Genomic DNA, 19,550 nt, shown 5'->3' with positions numbered 1-19,550 from the left:
TCCTTTTTAATCATCGTCCTGTCAAAGGTATTCATTATCGTACGTTTTTCTCATTTATTCATGAACATCTTAAAGGATATATTGGTAACATATACTGTCTACTTCTATTACTGCAGGCATATTGTATGTGTTATTTGTGAGTCTAAGTACAACCTTGTCATTTGTTTTGTCCCAAGGGAAGAGAGAATACTAATTTCTTCTGACAACATAATATGTATCCGATGTATTATGTTTTGTATCCTGTATATGATTATGTAACATTGTACTTTTTCCATGTAACTGGAGAAAACAGTAAAGGTGAACTATTACAAAACAAGTTTTTTTCCATTTGCAATTAATTACCATTCTGGTGAAGGAGGTGGTAGTATCTTTGCAATCTATCGTACACTGCAACTAAAGTCTTGCCCCCCCCCCCCTCTTTTTTTCTGCCATCATGCTTTCAGAGATCAAAGTTCCCACCCTACCTGCATGGTTATCAAGGAAAACCTGGAAAATGATGTCTCCTTTTCCAGGCAGGGAAAAGTCCAATACTTTTGTTTGGTCAGACCTTCTCGGCTTGGGCTCGATCCTACCAAAGAACCTTTTAAAGTCTATGGATGATAACATAGTTGTGGTGGATTTGTAGTACTGTAGCTTAGGGCTCAGCCCCATTGAAACAGTTGGCCTATGTAGGTTGATCCAACTCCGCGGGAACTCTTGCTGAATGTTTACAGTTTAACAGATTCACACGCCTTCTCCTGCTGTTAAGTAGAATACAGAATAGCTGGAGATTATATGAGTATGTTGGACACAAGAGGAGGCGTGTTTATCTGTTGCACTGATTGCATTCTGCGAGGGTTCGCAGGGAGTTGGCTCGCTCTATGGAGACCACTTGTTTCAATGGAAACTAGCCCTTAAAGTAAATGCTTCCTTTTCTCTACATTAGCAGCTTATGGAATATGTTTAAAGCAATAAAGAAATAGTTCATAATTATTATCCTTAAATATTTAACTGCCATATCAGAGAAATATCAGGAAACTTTGTTCCCATAAAATGTATGGAACCCTGAAAGAAACTCTGCGGTTAGACAGTGTATGTCTGCATTCATACAAGATCCAAGTCACTCTGCCATACCAGTGCTGATTGCAATAAAAAACAACAAGTGGTGCCTAGCATTTTTCCAATCAATTAACTTACACATAGTATATAATGATAAGAGTGGGACCTGCCTCCCATCAGTTACATAACTGGGTTAACTGCAAGAAGACTAAAAAGCTAGCTGGGTTAATTGTCCTTCAGATCGATGCGGGATCCATAAAAAAATCTTTTGTGTGGGAGCACCCCGAGTTATCGCGCCGCAGACTTGAGGTTTTCTGTTCATGTATTTCTTGGAATAAACCTCAGGGGTTTCTCTCCAGCCAGTCTCTTATTAACAAATGACTGTTCATCATTTTATCATTAGGGCTGCAGTTCCAAGGAGAAAAAGTAGGGCCATTGATTGCTTTTCAGGCTTTTTCCACCTTGTAAATTACCAACCCTTGGTGGCTGCTGTTTGAGTTGAATACTGGACTGTTAAATGGCATTTTGATAGTCTCGCAATTAAGACAAGTAAATAGATTTTAATCAGTGATTAAGCTCATAGCCAGTTGTAAGAAGTGTAACAGTTTTATCATACCAGATGTCAAGTTATGCCATGCAGGTCTTGAATAGTTTGATGTATCAGATATTCATTGAAATGAAGGGCAAATGAAGTTAGCAAATCAGCAATATAAGATATATATATTTATACACAAACACACACACACACACACAGAGAGAGAGAGAGAGAGAGAGAGAGAGAGAGAGGATAATCTCGGGTAATAATGGGATGTTTAGACTATTATGATAAATAATTTGCCAGAAGTGGTGTATCTTTTAGGTTAGTGAAGTCAGATATGTGTGTGTTTTGTTTTTATTGTTGAATTATTATCAAATATTTAAAGGAAGCTACGTCAAAATATAATGAAATCTTTTAAGCAGGAAAATAAGGAAAAGCATCTGCCAATTTGCTCTTTACAGTTCCATTTTCCCGTGTCATTTCCCTGATGTTTTGTACAGAAAATTAGTCAAATATCAGAAAAAAGCCATGACTCATTGCTTACAAAACAGATTTCAGTCAGGGTCCACAGTAATACTCCAATAGAAACAAAAAATTGATTGTGACAAAAATGAGAGTGTGGATAACGATGATTAATATTTTGCATGGCAAACAAGGTAATGTATTAACTATATTTGTATTGCTTTCAAAATAGTGTTGGGGTATTGTAATGGTGTCATACAAGCCCAATTCATGGATGATCTTCTAGCGATGACCTCATCAATACTCGTACTATTACGCCAGGCTCCTTACCAAGGAACCAAAGCATCTGGCAAAACGTTAGAGCTACTTGAGATAGGCAACAAGCAAGGACCTTGTGTTTGATCAGCCACTTATAATGAACTAAAACCATGGAAAACGGTTCCAAGCATGTACAGCATGTCTATATCAGATTTATTCAGTGCACAAATAGGAATCTTTATTGATGAAATGGATGCTAATGAATCGTGACAGGAATGTCTTTGTGATGAATAGAAAAGCGACATATTAATGACATTGTAAGTCACTATTTGTCCTGTTATTATTGATATTGATGTTGTGAACATTGCTGTTATGTTATTGTGCATTTAGATTTGCTTCAGTGACTAATCATTTAAGTGCAGTGTACCTTGATATTTACTAATAAGAGGTCAGATTTTAATCTAACATATGTAAGTTAAGAATTGATATAATATTAAATACAATAAAGGAAATAATTTTGCATTTTGTATATCAGTTAACAGATCTGAAGTATTAGTGTCAATAGTCATGGCCAATCGTCATAAATAATGAATAATTGATATTAATATATATACATGGTTATTAATTGCAATGGCTGGATTAATACCAGTACTTACAACGGCAATTAATATTAAGCAGATATTGTTCTTTTTATGAATCATTAAGTGTTTTCACCCCTATGCTCTGAGCTAAGATTTTAAGCTGGACCAGATGCTGATAATAATAATAATCTTCCATCTAATAATCCGGTAGAGAGAAAGGAACACTTCGTGCTATCGAAAAATTTCTCTTTGTCCACATCTGGGCATTATGTTGAGATCTAGCTATTGTTCTTTTAAACACGGATGCTGCAGTGACTTGTTTTAAGTTACTTGCAGAATTCATTGTGTATTTTATGGTGTATTGGTCTATAGGATGCTCAAGTGCATGCATGCAGAGAGAGAGAGAAAGAGAAAGAGCTTTTGTTTTTGTATCTCAAATAGTGGATTTTTAACTGTTACACATGAACTTATAGTTGATTTAATTTGTGGTCAGGCTTGAAACATTTTTTAAAATTAAGTCAGGTTTTTTATCATGGAGGATAGTGAGCTGACTGTGTACCACATCATATTACAAAAAAATCAACATTTACATAAAAATGCTATGTAAGTTGTGACATCTACAAATTGCAGGGGGAAAATGAACCCGAACGCACATTAATCAACATTTGCTGTAATTATTGTTCACGCCATGGAAACATTATTACCAGGAGTTCCCCTTCGTACAAGTTTGTGTTTGATACCTGCTGCGGTGTTTCATCTTCACCAAAACAGTTAAAATATTTATACAAGCCACAGTCCCAATGTGCTGTAATCAATATTTTTCTGTGAATTAATTACTTAGGATTTGCATGGTTGTTGAAACTCCAAAAGGGGGGTTGGCAGTGACATTAAAAGTGGAAGAGAGTGAATTCAGTAAACTTTCAAGTGTTATAAAATATTAGTGATAGATGATTTTGATTTTGATTTTCTGATTCAGTATAAAATGTAATTGAGAAGAATGAAAAATGTATGCTTTTATTTTTTATATTTTTCAAAAATATATTTATTTTTGGATAGAATGGTTGTTCTCACTGATTTACTTTGGCACTTAGAAATAATGTGCACCTTCTCCCCTTTTTTCTTACAAGTGCTTGGGTGTGGAAAGAGCCTGCTGTTCCACACACACCCCTTTTTCCAGCCTTCAGCAGCATGCATACACCTTGACTGGGGATGTTTGGAATGCATGCGGAATACACATGCTTCTACGATCAATGGCTCCATGTATATTGATTACAACCGATGGTAGCTCGTAACCTCCACCTAATGAACGAACACATTCTTTCAGCTGATAGGAGGTGCTAATGTGTTGTCGGTTGCCTATATTGCATGACAAAGACGGTGTTTAAGGTTTTAAGGATATAGAAAAAAAGGAGAGCTAAGGAGGAAACGAGTTTACTTGGGCATGACTGTTGTAACATGCAAGATGGAAACTTTGTTGTTGTGCATTAGTGTCAGCTTGTTGAACTTATTGGAGTGGTGTGCTTAAAGTGGATATATTTCCATTGCAGATTGAGTCAAAGTGAGGGAAGTGGAGCAAGTAAAGAGGAAATTGGAAGAAGGGGTAAGTGCTGGAATGGATGCCCATTTAATGAACCGATGTGATTTACATACAGCGTTCACAGACTGAGTTGATTTGATTAGCTGGTTATTGAAAAAAAAATGTATTTCTGAAAAAAACTCACACCTGTTTGATGACTATAATGTTTTTGATCATGGATAAGCACAAAAAGGTGTTATAAACATGATTACGACACAAGTTTCAAATCACAAACCTCATTTCTGCTGTCTTTTTCTTTGTATTTCCTTAAACCAATTACACGTCAGTAAGAAAGTACAATGGAAATGATATGTCAAGAAAATTGGTTGATATTTGATAAGGAGTAAAATTGGAAGAAAAGGATGCTCAAAGGAAAATCTTCATCATTATTGGAGCTCTGTATAAAAGAGGGGATTGCGGTTTAGACACAAAAAAAACTGAGTTCACATGGAGGTCAAACAATGATTGACAGTCGTAGCACCCTTCCAGACACACGGGCAAGTTTTCTCTAAAAAAATTTTCCAGAGCTTAAACCAGAAAACAATTTCATACTCAAGATGTCAAATCCTGTCAATTAGAGGTATTTATTTGTTTTTTACCAGAAAGCCCCATGTGAATAAACAGCACGACTTATGAAAGTTATGACATGAACTTTGATGTGTGCCCCATAGTAAAGCAGCGCCCCCTACTCCCTGCCCAGACAAATTGGGGCGCCAGTGTATTTGTTACTCCTTTCAGGGGTCATTAGTTGCATTTATGGAGATCATTTTTTCTACATTTCAAACAAGCAGACACAAGCCAACTAGAAAATAAGACTTCTCAAATTATTCACGAGGAGCACTGTCACGCTTTTCAGCTTTTATAGCTGTTGGGAATGCCAATGTTCTTTCCATTGGTTGGTCTGGTAGATAAGTTGACGAACTGAGAAGATCATTCTTTTCCCTTTGCTTTTGAACTAGCTGATAAAATTAGGCATCCATGTTCCTTCTGTTGGTTATAGATGAGTATAGATAAGATTAACAATGCATGACCATGTTGGTGATGAGGCAATCACTTTACTTGGGTAGATAGCTTATTTTTTTTATGCTTTTTTTACTTGGAAGGGGGGGGGGGGCGCTTTTAAAGTTAAAAGCTAGAGGCTTGCCAATATGGGCTATGGGTACGTACTGGGGTATATGAAATTATGAAAACAAAGTGAATTTCATGAAATTTCATGAAATTCGTGACTGATGCCCCCCCCCCGCACCCAATCAGAGTAAGAGGTAGTAAAAGAGAGCAGTGTCAACTGAGTTCAGAAAAAGAGAATGGAACAGAAATGATTATTCAAAGTAGATACACTTTGCAACCTTCCTCAAATAGGTCCCCTGAAAAATAAATTGAGCAAAAAAAAAATCAACTGATTTACTCTATGTGTTTAACCGTTGACAGGACACATTAAGTCGGCACCAGAGGAATTAACAAAGTTGGGTCGTTTTCTTGCTGCATTTTCAAAGTAGATTACCATCATCCGTTATTGTGGTATTATTCCATTCAGTAGCTGTAGCAGTTAATGTCATGAACCATTAAATAGCAGTGGAGTAAATAGCCACGACACACCCTTGGCTTTTATTAAATGTTGTTGTTAGTTTCGCTAGCAATTTGAGCATAGTTGTATGGATGTGTGGTTAAATTGGATAGGTTGCACTGATTGGTTGCATTTTTTACTCCTAATTCATTCAACTTGCCGTTTTGTTCTGTAGATTGCCTGTAACTAAAAAAATGTGGAATTGTGACATAATTGGATATACTTGGCAGTCAGGAGCAGTTCTAGTGGGACAATTATATTTTAGCACAATAGGAGATTCTGATCTTTCAGGGGTCTTAGTTTTTTTCTTTCTTTTTTTTACATTTATCATTGTAACAAGGACTAAGAATAAAACCCGCCTTTGAGGTTTAGCTGTTAGTATGAAAACCAGGCTCTCTACAAGATACAGTATCTGTCAACCACTCTCTAGGGAACTTAGTTTTGAAATTGTTCTCAGTCACCTTTTCCCTTGGGTCCTTGACTCCCTCTCCCTGGGGTCCCTGACTACATCTCCCTTAGGTCCTTGACTCCCTCTCCCTGGGGTCCCTGACTACATCTCCCTTGGGTCCTTGACTCCCTCTCCCTGGCGTTTGTCATCTTCTCTTCTTAGTAGAATGTCAGTTTGTTTTAAAGGCCTGGGTCACCTGGGGTTCATCTCACTCTTGTTGGGACCATGATCACTTTCTCCCTTAGGTCTCTGATGCCTTCTCCCCAGGGACTATCACTTTCTCCCTGGGGTTCTATTAATTTTATCTTTTAGATGTGGTCTCATTCACCTTCCTAGCGTCTGGGTCACCCTCCTCCTCTGCTCTGTCCCTACCCTAGGGTCTCAGGAATTTGTCACTTTTTTTTTTTTTTTTTGGGGGGGGGTCATTTCCTCTTTAGGGTCTTGGTTACCTAAATTCTTTTTGGGATCTCAATCCCTTTTTTGCCTAGGACCAGTATGTATGTTGGCCTTTTTTCAAATTTCAAAAAAATCTGTCATTTCTGTTATTTGGAGAGTGACTGCAGTCCATGAAGCAAGTGGTGTCTGTAAGCAGATATTTTTCCTGTCAACTTACCTCAGGAAACCAGCTAATGGCGTGGCAGGTGAAGGGAAACCTCGACACCAGGCTTTGGTAAACATCTTAGGTGACTGGCGAGGAAAATCGATGTATTCTTAGCCTGAGAGATCTAATCTGACTGGGCAATGGTATACCTGTGTGCTTGCGTGTGTGTATGTGGGTGTGTGCATGCGTGTGTGTATGTGGGTGTGTGTGCATGCGTGTGTGTATGTGGGTGTGTGCATGCGTGTGTGTATGTGGGTGTGTGTGCATGCGTGTGTGTATGTGGGTGTGTGCATGCGTGTGTGTATGTGGGTGTGTGTGCATGTGTGTGTGTATGTGGGTGTGTGTGCATGCGTGTGTGTATGTGGGTGTGTGCATGTGCTTGTGGGTGTGGATGCGCATGTGTTTGTATGTGTGTTTTAATGACAGATTGGGAGAAGGGGGCTTGACCAATGGTTTCAACTGTACCCCTTCTCTCTCAATGAAAATGTATTTACATGTAATGAAAGCAAAAAGATAAAACCAAGAAATTTGAATCCCTTCACTTTGTATATTATTATTTCCTGGAGACAAAGATCCTTCCCCTTCCTTAGGGAGAACCTAAATCTATCAGTGTCTGTCTGTTCATATTCCTGTCTGTATTTGCGTGTATGCTCCTGTATATATATGAACAATACGTGTGTACATAAATATCTGTAATAGTGTTAGATTAATGGACAACATGTAACTGGGCCTTTGGGAAATGAAAAAAACATACCATGGGTGATGTGGGTATAGAAAAAATTCCAAACTCTGTTCTCTCACAGAATAAGTTATAAATTATAAATGAGAAACACTAGTCACGTATTTTTTAATTGTATCATGCAAGTCATGCAACTTTTGAATTACGTTTCTAAAATGAATATATCTGTTGAATGTGTTCCGAGAATTCATCTTCCTGTTATGATGTTATCATATACATGTTCACAGATGTAAAAACAGATTCTAGGGTATCATTGAAAAAATAAAAATGCAGTGACTTTATTCCTCAGACAATGGGTTAAATTGATTGGAATCTTTGTGAGAAAAAAATACAAATAAAATGCAAGTATTACATTTTTGATAAGGAAACAATAGAAACAAAATAACAATGATGCATAAAGAGTTTTCTATTTTGGCATTTTGAATCACAGGTTGCAAAAAAAAAAAAAAAATGGTCAGCAATTTACCAGTCTATTAATTAAGGTGACCAGTCTGTATTAGCACTATGAGAAATTTAGCCAATGTTTTTGTAATGGATGAAAACGAGGTATAGCTGGCTGCTCTTAGGTTGGATGGTATAGCTGGCTGCTTTTAGGTTGGATGGTATAGCTGGCTGCTTTTAGGTTGGATGGTATAGCTGGCTGCTTTTAGGTTGGATGGTATAGCTGGCTGCTTTTAGGTTGGATGGTTTTGTTTTATCAGTCCTCACTATACAGGAGTATTGGAAATGTGAAGTACTTGAAGTCCATTCAAAGTATTGCTAGTGCAGTGTATAGATTTTAACCTGAAGGAAGATGTTGGATAAATTAAGGGATTGCAAAATTGATATAATGTGTACTAGTGTCATAGCTAACTCGGAGAAAAGTCCTTCTAGTAGCATTATTTTTAGATGAACAAATTTTAAACAAATGTTTTTGTTTCGGGTGATATAGCTGTTTTTAATTACTCAACAGTGAATAGCAGCAGTGTATAGATAGATAAAGATTGTCAAAGTGACACAGAACTGAATTATATTTGTCATTCAAGTCATTTTTCTCAATTATTTCAGCTTTTATAGGAGAATAGGTGTAAAAAATTAAACAACTAGAGAATTTTCCCCTGCTTAGTATCAAAATATATACAATTGCTCTCCAAAACTGAACTTTTTTCAATATGCATTTAACCCCATGTTTGTTAATCTTCCACTAAAAGGGAATTCTTTTTTCCAATCAGAATCTTGGTTGTTATAATCCCCTATTCACCAGTATGCTGCCTTAATTCCCTTACTAATTGTGCTAGCGGACAGTCGCCAGACTAAGCCTTAATGACTAGCAAAAAAAGGCAGATAAAAGCACCAATGAACAGTGGTTAATTTGCTGTGGGGACAAAGACGTGCATGTGGATCAGGGTGTGAAAATGGAAGACTCTAAGGGAAAACTTGCTGCACTGTTTAACTTTTCATAGAAGACTTTGATTAAGGAAGAAATAGGGTTTCCCAGAGGGGATGATGGGTTACGTAGGAAGTAATTAGAATCTTCTGCTTTTGTTGTCTCATTGGGTTGCGAGTGTCGTCTGCTCCTGGGGCCCTGCTCTTGTATCTGTCTTCTTTTTGTGAATGCAGTATTAGATCCCAGCTTTTTTGTATCCAGTATTTGGATGCCACTTATTATTTCATTAATCTTACAATCGTTATTATTATTTTTGTCATGATGTTTGTGTTGTGCGGAAAATAGATTGGAATTCAGTCTTCCATAGTTTGTTGAAAGTTGTTGTTTTATAGATTCATTAGGATGGGTGCCTGATCTTTTTATACAAGAATATGGGGATAGAATTTATGACACATGATATTAAAGATAAAAAGGCAATAATGAACAACATAATAGGACTTTGATTAAAAAATGTTTTAAAGGCAGTAGATAATGATTTACTACAAGATAGATTAAAAAATAAACCAGTCTAAATTAGAAAAAAAATGGCAACAAACCAGTAGTTGTTTACTGCATATTTTCAGGTAACATGTAGCCAGTGTTAATTAAGTATCTGGCAGCTAATTACGAAGTATTTGAGCATGTACGACATTAATGGGATGTGAGAACATCTTCTCAAATGTGAACTTATCAGTTTAGACATTAATATCTCTTCTCTCTCAGCTGCCACCCAAGGCCTCCTCTGCTCCTGGCTTGCTCCAGGGGCTGTTGTCAGTGAACCACGCTCGCAAATTGATTTTTTTTTCAGATTTTGCTCCTGAAAATGAATACAAAACAAGCACATTTTTATTGAGCTAAGGTAAATTGATGTGGCTCCATGAAGTCGTACTCTGACATTGGTAATTTTGGCTGGGAGAATGTGGGCGGACAGCATCTCTGATGTATTTAGAATTTGTGGGCAACTTAAAGAATTTGACAGGATCCATCAACTCCTTGGCTTGGTAATATGAATTTAACCAAACTCTAATTAATCATTCATAAAGCTTGTCCTACATACATGTATTTCTGCTTAATTAATTTCAATTACTCATGTTAGGAGAAAAAAAAGGTAGTTAAAAGTTTGAAGTCAGGGTTTAGGCTGTTTTTTTTTTTCTCCTGCCTTCTATAAGGTAAGATTCTACAAGATTGTCTTAACTAAACACCTTTTATAAACGTATTTCCACGCGTATTCATTGTATGTTTGTGAAGTATTTTAGTGTTCAGACTGTTGCCTTTTAACAAACCACATTTACTTCAACTTCCTGAGTCCACTAAGTGAGCATTATATCCCTGTTAAATTTAAGTGTTAAATTCTGTAGTCATCTTAATCTTAAACCTTTTTCTCTATATGTCCAATGACACTGTTGTGACCACAGCAGTAACCTGATAAACCATACATTAATGAAACCAATTTTCTTGTTTTCACACAATTCTCTCTGCCCAACACCAGTTAAATGATTACATCAGCTCTTTTATCCCGCGTATTTGTCGCTGTGAAATTGGTTTCAGTCCGTGTTTAGAGAGTTACACCAACAATCAACTGGCGTAGACCCTGGAGGGCTTGCTTGCCCATTTAACCATAGAAGGCTCATCAATACTTTCTAACTAGTCACCAATCGACTGGGTATATTCCAAAAATGTTCTCCATTTGTTGGTGTTGTTCTGTCTCACCAGGTGATAGGGCAGGTCAAATATTGACTCTGCCCAATTCCAAATACCTTCCCGAGCCATGAGGCTTGGGTCTGTGTAATAGAGTGCCTTTATAAACATCCCAGCAATCAATGAATAGTTGATTGCCGGACAGGTATCATTGATTTGGGGTTAGAGGGGATCGTAGACAGGAAACTTAGTCTGATTTGGGTTGATCTAAGGCTTGAGGTTTCACCTGTCACTCTGCTGAAAAAGAGTGACGGGGTTCTGATGCTTTTCATGTCATTGAGCAGCCAGGAACAGGTAAGCTCTTTAATTGACAAAGGTAATGATTTATTACTGCCAGCAATGGGCTTCGGTAAGAGAGCGTTGCATAAGGTATACTACAAAGTCAGCTACTGCTCTCTTTTATCTGTCATTCTTAGCCGTGAGAAATTGTGTTTACTACACCAGGGACTAGTAAAATAGGTGAGATAGATTTTTATCACTGTAAGTAGCCAATCAATCTTGTAATCTTTAAATTGTAAAGTGAAGGTTAGTCAAGGGTAATAGCCAGTTTTTCTTTTAAGTTAAGGGGTATTAGTAACATGTGATATTGATGGAACAATATGCCTCGTGAAATGGGAGACGTCGGTCTTCTTAAGGCTTTTATTCTCTGTCAACGTAGGTGGTTAAATGCTGCCTCCGTGTCTGTTTATAGTGAAAAGAAGCATCTACTTTGTGTAGTAAATGACTTTTTCACATATTTGCAATGATCTGGTGAACAGTGTCGGGCATGGTTATGAGAGTGAGAATGAAATGAGTTTTAAAAATTACTTGTTTAGATCCTTGAATCAAGCTAGCATTGTACACATACACATACACAAGGTGCTAAATTTTTAATTTTCATTTCCTGATTTCCTAATTTTTTAATGATGTTTTTTTTACTGAAGTACATTGATGAGTTACTATAATTGACAAAATTACAATAAATTTTAATCATGGAGTGAGTGCTGTGTTAATTAATAATTCAAGTTGAGATACAGTGGCATGCTTAATGTGCTCTGCATCTCCACTATTTGCTCTGCTCTTTGATTGTAAAGATGACAGGTGTCATTGCTTGTAGAGCGACTCCTTAAGTCAAAAGGTATATTTAACTAAAAGGACCATGGAGGACGGACACGTGTGTTTATTACAAGAGGGAATAGACCTCTCTGGGACGTGACAGGCAAGTGAGATTTTTCACATCCACACACGAAACCGTCTAATGCTCTAAACAAGGAATATTGGCGTCGTAAGTCGAAGAGAGGAAGATCTAATTATTGACACAAGTCCCAGATCATAATAATTTTCAATAAACCTTGGGTTACATAATGTCTTATTACAAAGTATCAAGCTTTATTAAAGATACTCTGGTGGTAATCCTGTGTTTATTGGCTTTGAAGAGGAGGACAATGAAATTTTCCTTAAGTGGTATATAGATATGTAGAGGTCAGCCTTTAGGTCACTTTGCAGTGACCACACCTGGACAATGAAAGTTATCAGTGTCTCTAGCTGTTACGTAATTAACACAGTATTTGTTAAGTGAGGAGTTGATAAATCTGTTATTACACTTAATATGGCACTTGTGGCAGCACTTAGGGAACAAAAATTGGACTAATTGTTGCCTCCGAGTGCCCCCACACAGAATCTGCACGTCCACACTGTTCAGCAAAGTATGCTCCCTTTTCTTATTCTTAATCTGTGACTAATTGTTCCACTGATAATGGTGTGGAATGTTAGCAATGTCCTTTCCATTTAAATAGGCAGGTGAGCCTACTTTTAAGTAGTCCGTAAGGTCGGTAAGATGTTCCCTACTTTCAGATTTATTCAGATTTATAATACAGGTATGCTAAAACTTAAATTTTATCTTTTTAGACTAGATATAAGATGATAACACATTAGGAACAATGAGGAAAGATTGTAGCAAATATTAAAAATGTTCTATAGCTACATGTATATATATTAATTAAGTCAAAGCTTATTCAACCAGGCATCCATTTTTAATTCCCCCATGTAGTACTGCTACGGTTTCTATTTCTGCTCAAACGGGGAAATAAACTTTAGATTTTAAGGTCATACTAGCCAAAGATTAAACTCTAACATTTTCTAGCACACGTGTAAGAACAAAAATAGATATAGGTTTGGCCCTTAGGGGCTTCTTTCTCCCATTGCTTAGCATGATCTGCTATGATTAAATTGGAAGGAAGTTATTATTTTCATAGTGGTGAAGAATTTTAAATACAGCACAAAAAACAATGATATAAGTTCTACACTGTAGGTGTGGCCCTCAAGGGATTCATTCTTCCGTTTCTTTGCGTGATATTCAAAGATGAGTTTGAATGGAAGTTATCATTTTCGAGGTGTAGAAGAATAATTAAAAACAGCACAAAAAAAGCAGCAGTAGCAATTTTTCCTGTTAATTTCTGTCAAGGAAGTCGTAGAACTGCAGGCCGTATCTGGGGCTGTCCCTGATGGCTGTAATGACTGTCATCGGTTTTCATCGCGGTTCATTTCTTGGGCTTCTCTCCCTCCATCACTTACAGTATCCATGCCTGGGTATTGAAATAATTCAAAAGTAGCAATAAAGAGATAACGGGGAATATGTGCAACACTGAAGTCCTAATCCTGCACGTGGGGAATAGCTCGGTTGATTGGACCCATTGAAGGATTACCCCAAAGGAGGACTTTCACTTGCCATTGCATATATTTCTTACAAACTAGACAATTGAGGATTAACGGATATACCCAACACATGCTGATTTGGGCTCCTTTAGTATTGATTTGATGTAAAGAGAACAGTCCGTGCTGTGGCAGGTAGTCGTGTATGGCAGAACCATGGCTGTCTATAATACTAATCAGGAAAATATGGGATAATGTGGGAAATATGGGATAAAGTGGGAGAGATGGGCTGAGGTGGAAAAGATGGACTTCAGTGGATTTTGATATGAAAGAAATGGGATGTTTAATTTAGTTTTTAAAAAATTGAAAAAAGTTTTTGAGGGGGGGGGTATAGAGGAGTAATCTTGATCATCTAGAGATCTGTAGATTAAATTAACTATCTCCTTGGCAATAGGAAACCCGATTGTTTTATTTATTGTACCACCAGCGTTAGCGCTGGCGGTACACATGGTTTTAGTCCCGTCCGGTCCATTTCCGCCGGCTCCTGCGGCTCCGCCGCCATGTTACCGTTACCGCTTCTCCTCCTAGACGGTAAGGGCCCCCATACCTATCTCTTGGATTTAGGTCACCTATAATCTCAACTCGTTCCATGTAAAATTTTGGCTTTGTCAGTATTGGGGTCTAGGTGTGGCATTCATTGCAATGCACCCTTGTCCAAAAACAGCAAAATTAAATGCTAATTATCTACCCTACGGAAGGAATTATGGGAAAAATTTCTACAGACGGCTTTCCAATAGTCATATGTGTAGATTTCAAATATGCCCTTGGATTTGACCTTTGACCTTTATTTCAAGGTCAAACAGGCCAAAATTTTCAAAAAAATGAATTTTTTTACGAAAAAAAAATTAGTTGCGCTGTTATTCAGACACCACACAGACTTAACCAATAATATTATTGGAAAATGATACCCTTCAGGTCATCTTTCATCTCCGTGAATTTGGGGTCAATCGGTGCATTTTAACGGGAGTAGCGGCCATAAGATACCGAAACTGAAAACTGTCTCTAATTCGGGAACCGTTATTCCTAGAGACCCATTCTTTTTTGTATTTTGTAGAGCATGTAAAGCCCAACACTGGAAGTGGTCTCCGTTTTTTTGTATTCCATACGGTTTTCGAGCTACGCTGTATCAAAAAGTACATATTGGTGGTGAAAGCAAAATGTGCAGTACGGTAATGGATAATAAATTTTGAACTCTGGAAAAATAAAACATAAGGCTTGGCAAAGCAGACAACATGTTGTCAAAAATGACATTATTTCATCAAATTTGAACTTCTGGAACTTCAGAGCACCTCCCATTTCAAGAATTTCGACCAAAATGACCTTTTCTTTATTTTAATTAATTTTTTCTGTAGGAAATTTATGGCACATTAAGGTAACTCCAAAATTGTAACATTTAGTCCCTTATATCTCCAAAACTGGCAGAGATAGGTCCATAGTTACTATTGAAGTTGAATAGGAAGTTATATACTGGCAATCTAAATGTGACCTTGAAATTGACCTTTGACCTACTTTTCACCATGAACTGAACTCTGCTAATTTCTTTCTCTTTTAACTCCAAACCTGGCAGAGATAGGTCCATAGTTACTATTGAAGTTGAATAGGAAGTCATATACTGGCAATCTAAATGTGACCTTGAAATTGACCTTTGACCTACTTTTTATCATGAATTGAACTTTGCAAATTTTGGTTCCCTTTTATCTCCAAAACTGGCAGAGATAGGTCCATAGTTACTATTGAAGTTGAATAGGAAGTCATATACTGGCAATCTAAATGTGACCTTGAAATTGACCTTTGACCTACTTTTCACCATGAACTGAACTCTGCTAATTTCTTTCTCTTTTAACTCCAAACCTGACAGAGATAGGTCCATAGTTACTATTGAAGTTGAATAGGAAGTCATATACTGGCAATCTAAATGTGACCTTGAAATTGACCTTTGACCTACTTTTTATCATGAATTGAACTTTGCAAATTTTGGTTCCCTTTTATCTCCAAAACTGGCAGAGATAGGTCCATAATTACTATTGAACTTGAATAGGAAGTCATATACTGGCAATCTAAATGTGACCTTGAAATTGACCTTTGACCTACTTTTCACCATGAATTGAACTTTGCAAATTTTGGTTCCCTTTTATCTCCAAAACTGGCAGAGATAGGTCCATAATTACTATTGAACTTGAATATGAAGTCAGATACTGGCAATCTAAATGTGACCTTGAAATCGATCACCATGAACTGAACTTGGCAAATTTTGCATGGTGGCTGTGTCCCTTCTTTTGTGTATGTGGGGGTCTATACGAATGCGCTTGCTCCAGCTGGTGGTACAATATTCAGAGGCGGTATCACCTCTCTGATCCTCTAGTTAATTTTTTTATTATTATTTTTTTTTTTTTTACTCAAGAAATTCAATGTAAGTCTAATAATCTTGGGACTTGGCTTGTAAAGTTAGGGAATAAGAAAAGTTGTTCTTTATAGAATTGAATGATCCAGATACCAGTTGACTGGTGAATTGTGAGAAAAAAAGGGGGATCATGAGGAAAGTTAAACTATGTGGTTGTTTGCAAGAATTGTACAGTTTTCTTCTTGCAGTGCCAGTTTTACACTCTTTTGATAAAGAAATTACAGTACGTAATATTTTGGTTTACTGCTCTATTAATATATATATATATATATATATATATATATATATATATATATATATATATATATATATATATATATTCTACATAATGTGGAGATGACTACTAGCCCATAAGGCCCCTGTTTTCATTGATACTTTGTGAGGTTTTGTAAAATGCAGCCCCACTTTATTTGCAAATACAGCTTAAGAAAGTGCATGTCTGCCAGAATAAATTAGGATTTGATTTTGTTTTTCAGACTCAGGAGGTTCCTCTACTGCAATCTTCAGTCAGTGGGCTCTCTGTGATAGACTGAGGTAAGTGGAGCTTTTTTCTTCTTTTTAAAAGATATCACATGAGATTCTTGTTAACAAATGGTATAGAATGGCTCCTTTTGAATGTGTATAGGTTAAATTTATGTGAATTCTAATATCAAAATTTTGTTAACTTAATTCTTTTATTTTGGACTTCCTTGGAGAATTGCACAAGATACCACTCAGATTGGCTGGTCTTAGGTCTTTGAAATGACATGCTCTTGTTTTCAGCTGTTTAGGTTAGAATATATATATATATATATATATATATATATATATATATATATATATATATATATAAGGTCTCATATGTGATATTAAGTCAGTGTTTCCTGCCACTGACAGTTTGCATTATATTGTCGCTGGGCAATCCTTGGTGGTATTAAGGAAAGCTGAGTGCATATATAGTGTTGAGTTCTTTAACTAATATCTGACGGATATGACCTGTCTCTTGCTTACACAGCTTTTCTTCTGCCACACTCCTCAAGCAACATGAAACCATTAAAAACTATGCTACAGCACGTCAATAATGTATTGCCACCAAAGGAAGCCTGCTTCTTTCCTTTCTCGCGTAATTTCCTCTAAACTTATCGTCTTTCCACTGTGGGCTCAGAAATTAGTTCTGCTTCATTAGTGTGAAAAAAAATGAAGAAACCATGACAGTTATTGAATTCTGGGGCATTCTATGAGATTAGATGGTGCCAGTATCAATGGCTTTTGGGGACATTTGATTGTTTTGTGGTCCTTCATTGGCTAGAACTCTTCAACTGGCCATCTGCGCTTCACGCTGTAGGAGTCATCTTCTTGCTTTAGCACACAGTATCACATCATAGATTTCTTGCATGACTGCAATTCGCTCATCTCTGAAAACAGCTATGAATGTGCTGGCTTGTAAATTTCTTTCTTACACTTGCTTTGCATTTAGCTAATTCTATTTTTTGCTTTATTGTTTCTTTGTGTCTCAAAGAATGTTTGGATAGCTTTTGGTGCGCAATTGATTGACATTGCATTTTATCTCAAAATATTTTGGTTCCTATAGTATTTACCCCCTATGATTGCGTATACTCAGAAGCGTAATATGTGCATCGCTTAATATTTTGTTCACCATAACCGTAGTAAGTTTTCACAAAAAAAGCTCCCAAGGGAAGGGAGAAGATAAACCTTGATGTACATGTAGTTGCACGCCTGTAAAATATGAAATCTATAAAACAAGCAGACACTATAAATACTGCTGGTAATTTTTGTCAAACAATGTAAAAGTCTTCAACTGGCAGTGAGCTGGCACAACTGTTTCTGAATCGTGGGTTTTATTAAAGATGATAATGTGCGGCTAAATGTGTAAGGGGATATAGTGCTGAGGCCCATTACCAGGGAGGAGATTTGTACTTCACTTTAGAAGTCAACACCAAATTGAATCTATGGAAAAGTAATAGCCGCTTGCACGTTTCTTGTCCTTTTAAATGAGAATAGATGAGGAAAAGTTATTGCCTTGGTGTGGAAATTGCAGCAGAACAGATGAAATTTCAATAAGTTCAAAACCATTATACTTAGTGAGAAATTGGACTTGACGAGAGAAACCTGGCAGTTTCTACAGAGATAATAGGAATTTAAGACCAAAAATTAATGGAAAGCTTGACAGATGGGCAACTGTTTGTAATAGTTTTTGGTTAAAATACCTATTATTCCTTTGAAGCCTTGGATGTAATGTCTGGGTAGTGCATAGGTGGATCTCTATCTCTCTATCTCTCTCTCTCTTTCTCTCTCTCTCTCTCTCTCACACACACACACACACACACACACACACACACACACACACACACACACACATTCTTTCTATTTTAAGGGAACAAACATAAAATATTTTTATACAGAAGGGATCTAGGTATTACTATTATTGAAAAAGTGAAATTTTTTGACATTTGTTTCAAAAATAAAAGAAAATAAACCCTTGTGATAAGTGATTTCATATATTGTAGACAAAAAGGAACTATGTATGTATTAGTGAAAAAAGTCTTGCAACAAGTTATTCCAACTCCTCCCCCCCCCCCCTCCCCCCGGCTAATGCCTGTCTGGAACCACCCTTAAGTAAACAGAATCATTGTCAGGTATGGAGAATGTCCACGATTGACATGGCAACAGGGGGTAACGTACCTGTGAAGATAACCCATCAAACCTGACCTTTGTGACCAGTCAGATAGCCACGAAAACATTCAATATCAGGTGGACTTATGCTCTTCATCTGACTGATAGCTGATAAAGATGAAAGGAAATGGGCATTTTTGATGAGGCATCTTGTACACAGTGATAACAGGCTGGCGTCTGTATTCTTATGAGAAAGGTTGGCTCTTATATTGAAGTATATGATGGATGAAGCACTGATGAAGGGATAGAGGAATACAGAGGCAAAGGATTTGGGGATTCTCCAGCCATTTGAATCCTTAAGTTACATATGTAAAAACAAGTGTTTTTAACTATTAATAGTTCACAAACTATATGTATTTTACCAAACCTACAGGGGTTTCTTCCTGCTATTCACAGCTACTTGTAAGGAGTTTAAACCTGTGATTATATACTTATATAATAGAGAGAGAGACCATAATTTAAGTCATCAGAAAGTGAGGGAGATATTTTTGGCTTTTAGCACTTGATTTAAAGTCTGTGTGAAAAGCAATTGTTGAGAAATATCCTGTGCCTTCAAAGAATTTCTGTCAAATGCCTTCCCTCTTTTAATCCACCTTTAATGAACAGTAATGTCTCGTCAACTTGTCGCTGGTATGTTGGGCATTCTTTACATCCCGACATGAGTTTATAAGATATGTGTTCAAACAATTACTATTTTGTACTGAAAATCTTAATCTCACATATTGATCACCATGCAGATAACTATGTTTTTTGGAGTGAAAGGTGTTTGAGCTCATTTAACACAGTGAATGATTTTGAATTATCAGAAAATATGTAAAAAAAAAACATCAGCCATTTGAAATGTTTAATAGAAATGTGATATGACTACAGATCCATA

The 19,550-nt window shown here is 36.8% G+C and overlaps 1 long non-coding RNA gene across 1 annotated transcript; it reads left to right on the top strand.

Moving 5' to 3' along the window:
- Window positions 1-1,952: 1,952 nt before the first annotated feature.
- LOC147762797 (uncharacterized) lies at window positions 1,953-16,534 on the top strand. The gene is made up of 3 exons (XR_015333436.1): window positions 1,953-2,232; window positions 4,425-4,477; window positions 16,477-16,534. It is a non-coding gene; the product is annotated as an uncharacterized LOC147762797 (long non-coding RNA).
- Window positions 16,535-19,550: the final 3,016 nt, after the last annotated feature.

This window comes from Lingula anatina, chromosome 3 (assembly GCF_051362555.1).
Source record: "Lingula anatina isolate TDL-2025a chromosome 3, LinAna3.0, whole genome shotgun sequence".
Classification (NCBI taxonomy): domain Eukaryota; kingdom Metazoa; phylum Brachiopoda; class Lingulata; order Lingulida; family Lingulidae; genus Lingula; species Lingula anatina.
This window is presented reverse-complemented; position numbering and strand designations above follow the sequence as displayed.